Source organism: Pinus tabuliformis, chromosome 3_1 (assembly GCF_031772625.1).
Source record: "Pinus tabuliformis cultivar Carrire ecotype Pingquan chromosome 3_1, CPIR1, whole genome shotgun sequence".
NCBI classification, from domain to species: Eukaryota; Viridiplantae; Streptophyta; class Pinopsida; order Pinales; family Pinaceae; genus Pinus; species Pinus tabuliformis.
Window position 1 is genome coordinate 892,358,338 of NC_142301.1, and position 10,784 is coordinate 892,369,121.

Consider the following 10,784-nt stretch of genomic DNA (forward strand, 5'->3'; position numbering starts at 1 on the left):
CTTTTGTTGCTCTTGTTTATTCTACCTCAGATAGGAACTGAGTTTAAAAAGACATGAATAGCAAGATTGATATAAATAACATACAAGTACATTTCCCAGTTCTATAAAACCCTTATCTAAACAGACTAAATCTAATGGAAAATCTGTCATTAAATATATTTCACAAAACAATATGAATCATTATGGCAGATAAACTCGTCCCCTCAATGAACATAACCCCTACACTTTCCCATCGCCAAGTATTGTGGGGAAAACCTCTGTTTGGAAGGGAAATCGCAAGGACATCGGAAAACTGAACCTAAGAATTTTGATCTCCGAAAACTCAATGTCAACGTGGAAAATTTTATTTCTGGAATCTTATTGTCCGAAAAGAGTCAGAAAAACATAGTGGCAGCAACATCATGATCATGATCATGATCATGCCCCACCAGGTTGAGTGGGATGTATTTAGAGAAAATAGTGGGATGTATTTAAAGAAAATATACAGGAAGTGTGGGAAGTTTTCAGTGTTTGTATAGACCGTTTGTCAGGATGTTGTAGTAAAACCACACAAAAGTAGGGTTTAATCATTCCAACGTTTGGAAAAGAAGCACTTGAATGGCCCTTTGATGTGTAAAACTGGACAAAGCTGTTTTAAGAGCTTATCGAACAGGGGAGACAATAGTTAACATGAGTTGTGAAACTGCTAAATTCTTATGGTTTAAATGTAAATTTGATAAGTTGCCTGACCTGACTGCGGGTTTAGTGAACTATTGCTGAACCAAAAAATGTTGGCAAAGCCAGCGCTCAGAGCGTGCTCTTCACCATCATGTGCAGAGGTAGGGTGCTCAAGCCTTTAAATTTCTCGTAATGCGAGTTGTTTCTCCCAACCTCAAGGTCTCACAATGCATACTCAATAGTCCAGTTATCGTAATAAATTATATCAGAAGAATAACTTTACAAAACAGACGAGCACAACTCGCGACACTCACTATAAACATACTCTTGAATAATATATAGAATATAACTATGATAGAATTAAATTCAATTATTCTTTTTTTAAGCCATACCTTCATTTATAACTATTAGATTGATTGGATAAAATTTCGTTGAGATATTCATTTCATCTCATTATTAAATATAGATGGCAAATTAGGTAGAATCTTTTATGTATTTTTCTAGTGTCGCTGGTTTTGTTTTCCTATTTTTCCTATTCGTGATATTAAAATAATTAGTCTTTTATTTTATTTGTTTAGTATAATTTTTTTCTTCTTCTTTAGTAAGATGTAACAGTACAATTCTCTTCCTCTTTTCCCGTAAGATGTAATTGTTTATGCTTTATTAATAAATCAAATGATATTTTAACATTTACTAATTTAAAAATAATTTATAAATTTTATTTAAATACTAGATAAATCCTTATTCCCAATACATAAATATTCTTAATCTGAGATAGATCCTTATTCTCATATATGAATTATTCATATGCATAATATACTTTCAAAAACTTACTCTCTAAACATATATCTTTAAATTTATTAGTAATTTAAAAGGAGTTGTCTTTAATGCAATTTTTTGGACTTTTTGATGGCGGAAATTTTTGAGGTGAAATCTTGATTAAACCTAGGTACAATTTTTGATTGTTTTTTAGTATTGCTTGGTTTTTTTTTTCCTACTTGTGATATCAAAATAATTAGCATTTTATTTTACTTAATTTGATTCTCTTAGTACAATTCTTTTCCTCCCTCTTCTCTAGTAAGATGTAACAATACAATTCTTTTCCTATTTTCTGGTAAGATGTAATTGTTTCTTCCTTATTACAATTTGTCAATAAATGAAATGATATTTTAACGTTTACTAATTTAAAATAGTTTATAAACTTTGTCTAAATATTAGATAAATCCTTATTCCCATACATAAATACTCTTAATTTGAGATAGATCCTTATTCCCATATATGAATTATTCATAGGCATAATATACTTTCAAAACTTACTCTCTAAAAATATATCTTTAAAATTTCTTAGTAATTTAAAAGGAGTTGTCTTTAGTGCGATTTTTTGGACTTTTGAGGTGAAATCTTGATTTGTGTTATTTAAACTGGTTTTTTGACTGTATATCTTGAAAAACCCTAGAGCACTTTGATTGTGCAAGGATTACTGTGAATGAATTCCTATAGAGTACTTTGATTGTGCAAGGATTACATATAAAGCTTGTGATTTCAATGAATTCCTATAGAATTTTGAAGAAATTAGTCCAGACCACCGGAAAAGTTTCCAAAAAGTCTCACTAAAAACAAATCGATTTAAAAACATATCAAACTTACTCTCTATAAATATATCTTTGGAATTTATTAGAAATTTAAAACCCTGTTTATGAGCAATTACGATTAGGAAATTTATGTAAAATTTAAAAAATTAATTTTTCAAAAAGCAATGTATTATTTATCATTTATATTTAACTAGTTTCAGCTCATTTCTTGAAATAGTTATGATTTATTTTTGCATTAAAATAAATCATATTTAATTATAATATTAATATTGAAAAATACACAAAATTTAAAATCTTATATTTTAAAACAATACTATAATATCTATATTTTATTAATTCCAATCAATTTTTCTAAATATTTCAATTTGTTATTACATATAAAATAAATTATATATAGCGCATGGAGCTTAGAGTACACTGGTGTATTGTTAAGACACTTTGTGATGTGAAGCTCACTAGTTCAAAATTCCATACGAGATATTTTGACGTCTTAGATGTCTTTGCATCATAGTTTCATAGATCCTTCCTTCGCACTTTCTCAAACTAAAGATTCAACATACAATCATCTCAAAAGTCACATAACTTCACAAACAAAAAAATGATATATATTTAAAGTATTAATATTAAAAAGTTAAAAAATAATATCAAATTAAAATCAATATATCAACTTTTTTATTAAAAATATTATTGTAAAATTCAAATTAATATATTGAAAAATTTATGCAAAATTTTAAAGTTTATCTAATGGATCTTTAAACTATTCCTACCTACTTTTATATATCTTTAAACCACTCCTATCCAATTTGAGAAATAACTACAATTTTTTTAAACTATTCCTACCTACTTTTATATATCTTTATATCACTCCTATCCAATTTGAGAATTACGATTTTTTTTGAATGCATGAAAAACAATGTAAATTTATAGAGTTTATATTACAAATTTGATATATATATATATATATATATATATATATAAAATTTATAGTTAATCTAAAAAATTATAATTATTTATGGAAATATTTATAGAATTTATATTACAAATTTGATATATAATTTTTTTTAATTTAATTTATAATTAACTTAAAAATTATAATTATTTATAGAAACATCTAAAACCTAATAACATAATATTTTATGATAAATTCTCTATTATGAATACTCAACTAAGTTTCACCTATCAATTATTTTTTTAAAGATAGCTACGATTTTTATGTATGTAGAAAAATCGACTATGTTTAAATCATTTATATGGTAGAAACCAAATTTATTTTCCTAAAAACAACCTCCAACAAAGAATAAAAATATCTGGAATTAGCAAAAAAGGAAAAAACCTAAATCGTGAAGACGGAAAAAAAAAATATGGGCAGTAGTTAAAAAAAATGGGGCGATAATTATTAATTAAATTTCCATAAACTCTTTCCTAGTCCAACGCTCGTTTTATAACCTAAACTAACGTCAACCGCGTGACTTGGTATTCAGGTGCGGTAAAAAAATTCAATTAAATTTCCATAAACTCTTTCCTACTCCAACGCTAGATTTATAACCTAAACTAACATCAACCGCGTAACTTGGTATTCACGTGCAGTAAAAAAATTCATGGACTTTTTCCTATTCCAATGCTTCTTTTCATAACAATCTAAAAGCTCATCTCCATATGTGTGCATGATTTAAAAAAAGAAAATTAGTGAGCCAGCACGAACTTAAAAAAACATCTCCCAGTACGTAGGAACAGTATCATTCTTTAAAATTTAATATGACAAATTCTGTGCAAGTAAAATTTCAAAATCAATATAGCACAATTTTCCAAATCAATTTTATCCCCAAACTGAGAAAATGGCAATGATCTGTCTATAGATAAAATAAATCATGCCGTTCCTTACAGATTTCATAAAATACTAATTTCAACATAGATGCAAAAATGAAATTGGGTTTTCCTTGTGGTAACAGGAAGCGAGAAGAAAAAAAAGTCATGACTAATTTCAACATAGATTCCAGAAAGAAATTGAAATGCGAAAAAGAAATTGGGTTTTCTTTATGGTAACAGGAAGCGAGAAGAAATAAAAGTTCCATGACTTCTGTATGTTCTTATTCTGATATGAATTTTCATTTGTCATGCATAGTATGAAAAAATGGCAATGATCTGTCTATAGATAATATCTATAAATCGTGCAGTTCCTTACAGATTTCATAAAAGACTAATTTCAACATAGATACAAAAAAGAAATTAGGTTTTCTTTATTGTAACAGGAAGCGAGAAGAAAAGAAATAAAAGTTCCATGACTTACGTATGTTCTTATTCTGATATGAATTTTCATTTGTCATCCATAGCATTTAGAATTACTTTAAGAAACTCACCTCCATAAGATACGATGCGATGCGATGTGGCTGAGTTCCAAGATCCTGGTAAGCATAAATATGTTGGCATGTGGACTAGAAAACCAACCAGTGCCTCATAACTCTTCTGAAACTTTTTTCAAAGCCGTGCTAATGATATGTGTAAACCTGCACAGTAGTACCACACACAGAACAGTTAATTGCCAAAACAAAACATATAATTCCAATGACTTTGTAAGAATCGTGATTTCCATCACTGCAAAATATACAGTTCGTTTTTCACCAACATGCATTAATCAGCTACTTCTCCTAAGTACATCAAAATATATACAATAAATTTTCTCAAACTACACATGGCAATGGCAAGGGAATGATTTATCTTACTGTGTCATTAAATTATGTCGATTTAGTGCACTCCCATTCATTTTTCTGGTCAAGAGATGTCATGCAGTTGAAACTCATCAATATACCCGCACAAAAAAAATTGAAAAGCAAAATTCGGTGCACCGAAAAAACACAGGAATAGGAAATGCAACCATGGTTCTGGAAATCAAAACTGAGCCAAAACAAAGAGATAGCATGAAAATAAAGAAAGGATGAAAATAAAAAAAATTTCAAAGAAGCAAATTAAAAAAATATTGGTGCAGAGAGGCAAGCACATGAAAACAAGCATACCAATGCGAGATAGATCTGAATATAGAAGTGATAAATTTGATTGAAGCCCGGTTTTAAATTCATCGACCTGAATGACCGTTGGATGATGGTGATGGACAACCGTCACGCTCCACTACATCGCATCATCATGTCATTTTGAATGAACGATGAGCATCATCATGGTTAATAGAGGTTTACAAGATTTGAATTTAATCATAATGACGATGGATTGGAATCGAGATTGATGGATTGGAATCGAGATTGATTCCTCTCAAAGTCTTTTAGGGGTTTAAATTTGGTAGAATTTTTTTTTGTTTTTCTTTTCAAATAATATTATTAATTTTTAATTTAAAAAATAAAAAAATAAAATATTGAATAATTATTATGTTTTAATATTACATAAAAATAAATGAGAATGGATAAAAATTAAAAGTCTATGTTTATTACTTGGCTTTGGTCTAAAAGGATTTTTTTTTCATAACTTTTATTTATTAGAAATTTTATTTTTCTAAATCTTTGTATTCCATCATTTTTATAATATTATATTATTTGTTAGTTTTTTTGCTTTGGAAAATATCCAAATAATTATTCATAATCCATAAGTAAATTATAATTGGATAAGAAACACATTAGTTGGATTAGTGGTAAATATGTGGTTTTATGATAGTTTTGAAGAATAAATAATAGACAATTATTTTTTCTGATTAGTCATGCTATGTGTCACTTTGTGATCAATGATGTGGTTAAATGATGTTGTCCCTCTTTCTTTATAACCTCTTAAGCTAGTCCATCTATCTTTTACACATTTGTAATCTAATTGTAAAGATAATGTATGGTTCTTCATTTCAAAAGTAAGTGTGTCAATGATTTGTTTGATATAAAAATACTTTGTTAAGCTTGCTGAAATTTTCCAATTTGTATGTTCTTGATTAAGTTTGAATATGAACCTACACAAAATTAACCTTTTCAACATCACAAAACATGATTCTATTCATTCAATTTCTGTAATCTTTGCGTATTTTGTTTTGTAGCCACTGATATCAATTTTGACAATGCTTTACCCATCAAATATTTTGAGAATGTCCAATAGCTCTCTTTCCTTGTGCCTCAAGCCTTATGGTATATATCATTTGCAAAATTAATGAATGTAGCCGCATATTTTATCTTTGGGTGGGATTATTAAGCAAGCTATGGAGAAATATGTAACATGATTTTTGTTATGAGCAAATATACATATTAGGAATCATACTCTAACTTCTACTTTGGCATTCATTTTTGTATGGTTTAATAGATATATTAATCAATTAGTATCTTTAATAATAATTGCATCCCTATTGATCTTCATGGATAATGTCCTCTAGCTCTATGCTTGTATTGATCTTAGAAGTTCCAAAGCATGACATTTTAGCCTAAGTAATAAGCAATGAATGCAATCATGTTAATTTACATGTTCCTAGAGCCCTATAAAGAAATTAGACTCACTTAACTGCTTTGACAATGTTTTCATAGAATTACTACCCTTCAACAAAGGCCTCAAGGTTTACTACAGTTTCTTATTTCTAATGGATATAAAATGAGCATACCAAATCTACTTGGGAATTTGAAGGAATTAACTCTCATGGTTAAACATGATTGTGAGACACTCAAGACATGGATTCAAGATGTTGTTCTAAAGTATCACATGTTTACACATACAAAATTCTCTTATATGGGTGTATACAAAAAAAAAATGATTCTAACATTGTGTATCATGCTTTATATTGTCATTTTTAACAATTTGAAATTTTTCTAAAGCAACAATGGTCACTCATTTTTTTCTGAAATTTGTTTACTTATAATGCCCATATACCCATCATAAGGTCACATTTGAAATTGCAAAGGATTTTTGTTATTAGTTTCTTTGAAATTAAGGTGTATTTATTTAATGATTGAATAATTTTTAATGTGGTAAAAAATGGGAGGGGAGATATGTTTTTAGATTAAATATTTTATGAAATTTATACCTAGTTTAATGTTGTTGATTGAAGTATAAGTAGTTTTGCAACTTTTTATGACGTGAGCGTTATAAAATTATATACCCTTCAACTTAAAATTAAGAGTAGTCCTTCAAATTTTATAATTGATGACTAGTATGGTACTCCAATGGATATAGTATGACAAGGAGAAATCATATCCAACCAGGGTGGAGAGAGAGTGTGTGTATGATGGGGGGAGAGATAGAGGGAGGTGGGAGAGAAGCGGAGAGAGAGGAAGGAAAAAGAGAGAGGACTTGAGAGAGAGGAGAGACAGAGGGGGGAGAGAGATGGAGTTGGAAGGGGAAGAAATACATAGAGAGAGAAAGGTGGAGAGGGAGTGGCAAGGGAGAGATGGAGAGTCAGAGAGAGAGAGAGAGAGAAGGTGGAGAGAGAGAGGGAGAGGAAGAAGGAGGGAGATAGAGATAGATATATATATGGAGAGAGAGTGTGTATGTTTTGGGGGTGAGAATGAGAGACAAGGGGAGATATAGATATAGATGGGTCAGGGGAAGGGGTAGAAGATAGAGGCGAAGAGAGGGAGGGAGGAAAAGGGATAGATGGGAGATAGAGATATAGATGGAGAGAGAGAGAGGGGGGGGGGGGGGGAAGAGATAGAGATGCCTAATGTATGTTTTTCCTCCATTCGGCCTGACATAATGAGCACAAGTTCTGATTTGATTTTTGATTATATGACTAGTCATATAATCACGTATTTAAGGCTAAATGGGGGAAAAACATACATTACGCTCTTGACATATGGGTGAGGGGACATATGACTGGCTCAGGGAGCGGAGATCAATTGACATCATATATCGACTACGTTGGTGGCTATCAGGGGGCTATTGGATGCTAGCTAAAGACAAATCTGGGAGAAAAATTCTCCTATGGGGTCAACCATTGGTGGTGTGTAATAGGTCCAATAAACCTCATTAGTCCTAGTGGACGTTAATCATTATCATCATCATTATAACAAAACTTATTTATACGTTAATAGTAATCATAAATCAAATGTTAAGATTTATTTCAAAAGAAGTTGTGTCATTTTTCACCCTTTTAATTAAGTTATGGTTTTTCTGGACATGTGCTATTGATAAGACATGATATTGACCCATAATATTGTAACAAAGCCTATTTTATAGTTGTGGCCCTTCCGAATATGGTAGTAATTTCTGTATTCAAGCTTCTGTGATCCATAATGAATTAAGCAAAGTCTTTCGGTAGAAATCACATAAGAGAAATTTTTGGCCGACGTGTTTCAAACCAACAAGCGTAGTTCATCATCAAGACAAGATGAAGAGGCAAACCATGGCAAAGGCTTAAATAGGGAGCAATGTAGAGACCAAAATTATGGTCTCTACATTGCTCCCTATTTAAGCCTTTGCCATGGTCTGACTCTTCATCTCGTCTTGATGATGAACCACACTCATTGGTTCGAAACGCGTTGGCAAAAATTTCTCTTATATGATTTCTACCGAAAGACTTTGCTTAAAGCCTATTTATTCCTTAATAATAATTAGAGATCAAAAATTGAGATTTATCTCAAAACATAATTATGTCATTTATACCTTCTTAATTATAAAATGATAATTTTTCCTAAATTTAAATTTTTAATTTTTAGATTACGATTTTTCTTTTTAATTAAAAAAATATTTCAACTATAAATTTTAATTATTGAAGATAAATAATTTATATAGACTAAGGTTTTTTAATAATTTATTTATTTATAAATTTATATTTTAAGAAAAAAAATTATAATTTTGCTATTTATATTATTGAATTTTGATAATAGAAAAAATATATGATATTTAAAATTGTACCTTTCAAAGTGTATTTATCTTGATAGAAAATATGGTAAAACCAATAACAGCCTAAAGTATTGAACAAATGAAGGAAAAAGAAACAGAGAATCAACAAGACAAGAAACCGAAATATGAAACTGAATTCTGGATCGGACTTTTTCATTCAACAATGAGTTTCTCAGCCTTACATTTCATAGGCAAAATGATAATTTTATAGTTACATAACTAATTATTCGTTACAAACTTATTCGTTGCAAAACTGTCTATACCTAAATTTACTAAATCGTTGTCAAACTAACAAACTCCACCTTGACAACAATTTTCCCATTCATCATCTTTCCTACAAGCCAAGAGAAGCTAAACACCACCGCAGCTTCTCTACTGTAACTGGCTTTGTGAATATGTCTGCACAATTTTCTCGTGTATGGACCTTTTTAAGAGCTACTTTTCCGCCATCGATCACATGTCTCAGAAAATGATACCTTACATCAATGTGCTTGGTTCTGCTATGATAGGCAGGGTTTGTAGCCAAGTGAATAGCGCTTTGACTATCACAAAGTACATTCACGTTCTCTTGCGTCCTTCCAAGCTCATCGAGCAAACCCTTTAACCAGATTGCTTCTTTACTGGCATCTGAAGCAGCTATATATTCAGCTTCGGTAGTGGACAACACAACTGTTTCTTGAAGCTTTGACATCCAACTAATTGCTCCACCTACAAGAGTAAAGACATAACCTGTAGTAGATCTTCTTTTGTCCAAATCACCTGCATAGTCAGCATCTACATATCCGCAAACTGATCCTTCACTACCATTAAAGACGATGCAATGGTCACTTGTGCCTCTTAGATATCGAAGCACCCATTTCACTGCTTGCCAATGTTCTTTACCTGGATTTTCCATGAACCTGCTGACAACTCCAACTACATGTGAAATATTAGGTCTTGTAGATACCATCGCATACATTAAGTTGCCTACAGCGTTTGCATATGGTACATGAGACATATACTGCTTTTCTTCATCAGCTCTAGGACTCAAAACCGAAGAAAGCTTAAAATGGGAAGCTAAAGGAACATTAACAGGTTTCACATTATTCATAGAGAACTTTTCAAGTACCTTCTCCACATACTTCTGCTGTGACAACCAAAGCTTACCATTTTTCCTGTCTCTGTGTATCTCCATGCCCAAGATATGTTTTGCTGCTCCAAGATCCTTCATATCAAACGTCCTAGAGAGTTGAGCCTTTAACCTGTTGATCTCTTCCATGCTTTTTCTTGCAATAAGCATATCGTCAACATACAAAGCTAAGATAATGAACATGTCATTGAAACTTTTGAAGTACACACAATGATCATACTCACTTCTTATAAAGTTCTGGCTCACCATGAAGGAATCAAACTTCTTGTACCATTGTCTGGGAGACTGCCTCAGACCATACAATGATTTTCAGAGCTTGCAAACTAATCTTCTGCTGCGACCTCGTACAAAACCTTCTGGTTGTTCCATATATATCTCTTCATTCAAATCACCATGTAGAAAAGTTGTTTTAACATCTAACTGTTCTAACTCAAGATTAAGCAATGCAGTTAGTGCCAACACAGTATGTATAGAAACAAGTTTTACAACTGGAGAAAAAATCTCATGAAAGTCTATACCTTCAACCTGAGAATACCCTTTCGCTACCAGTCGTGCCTTATACCTTTTAATACTACCATCAACTTTCCGTTTCAGCT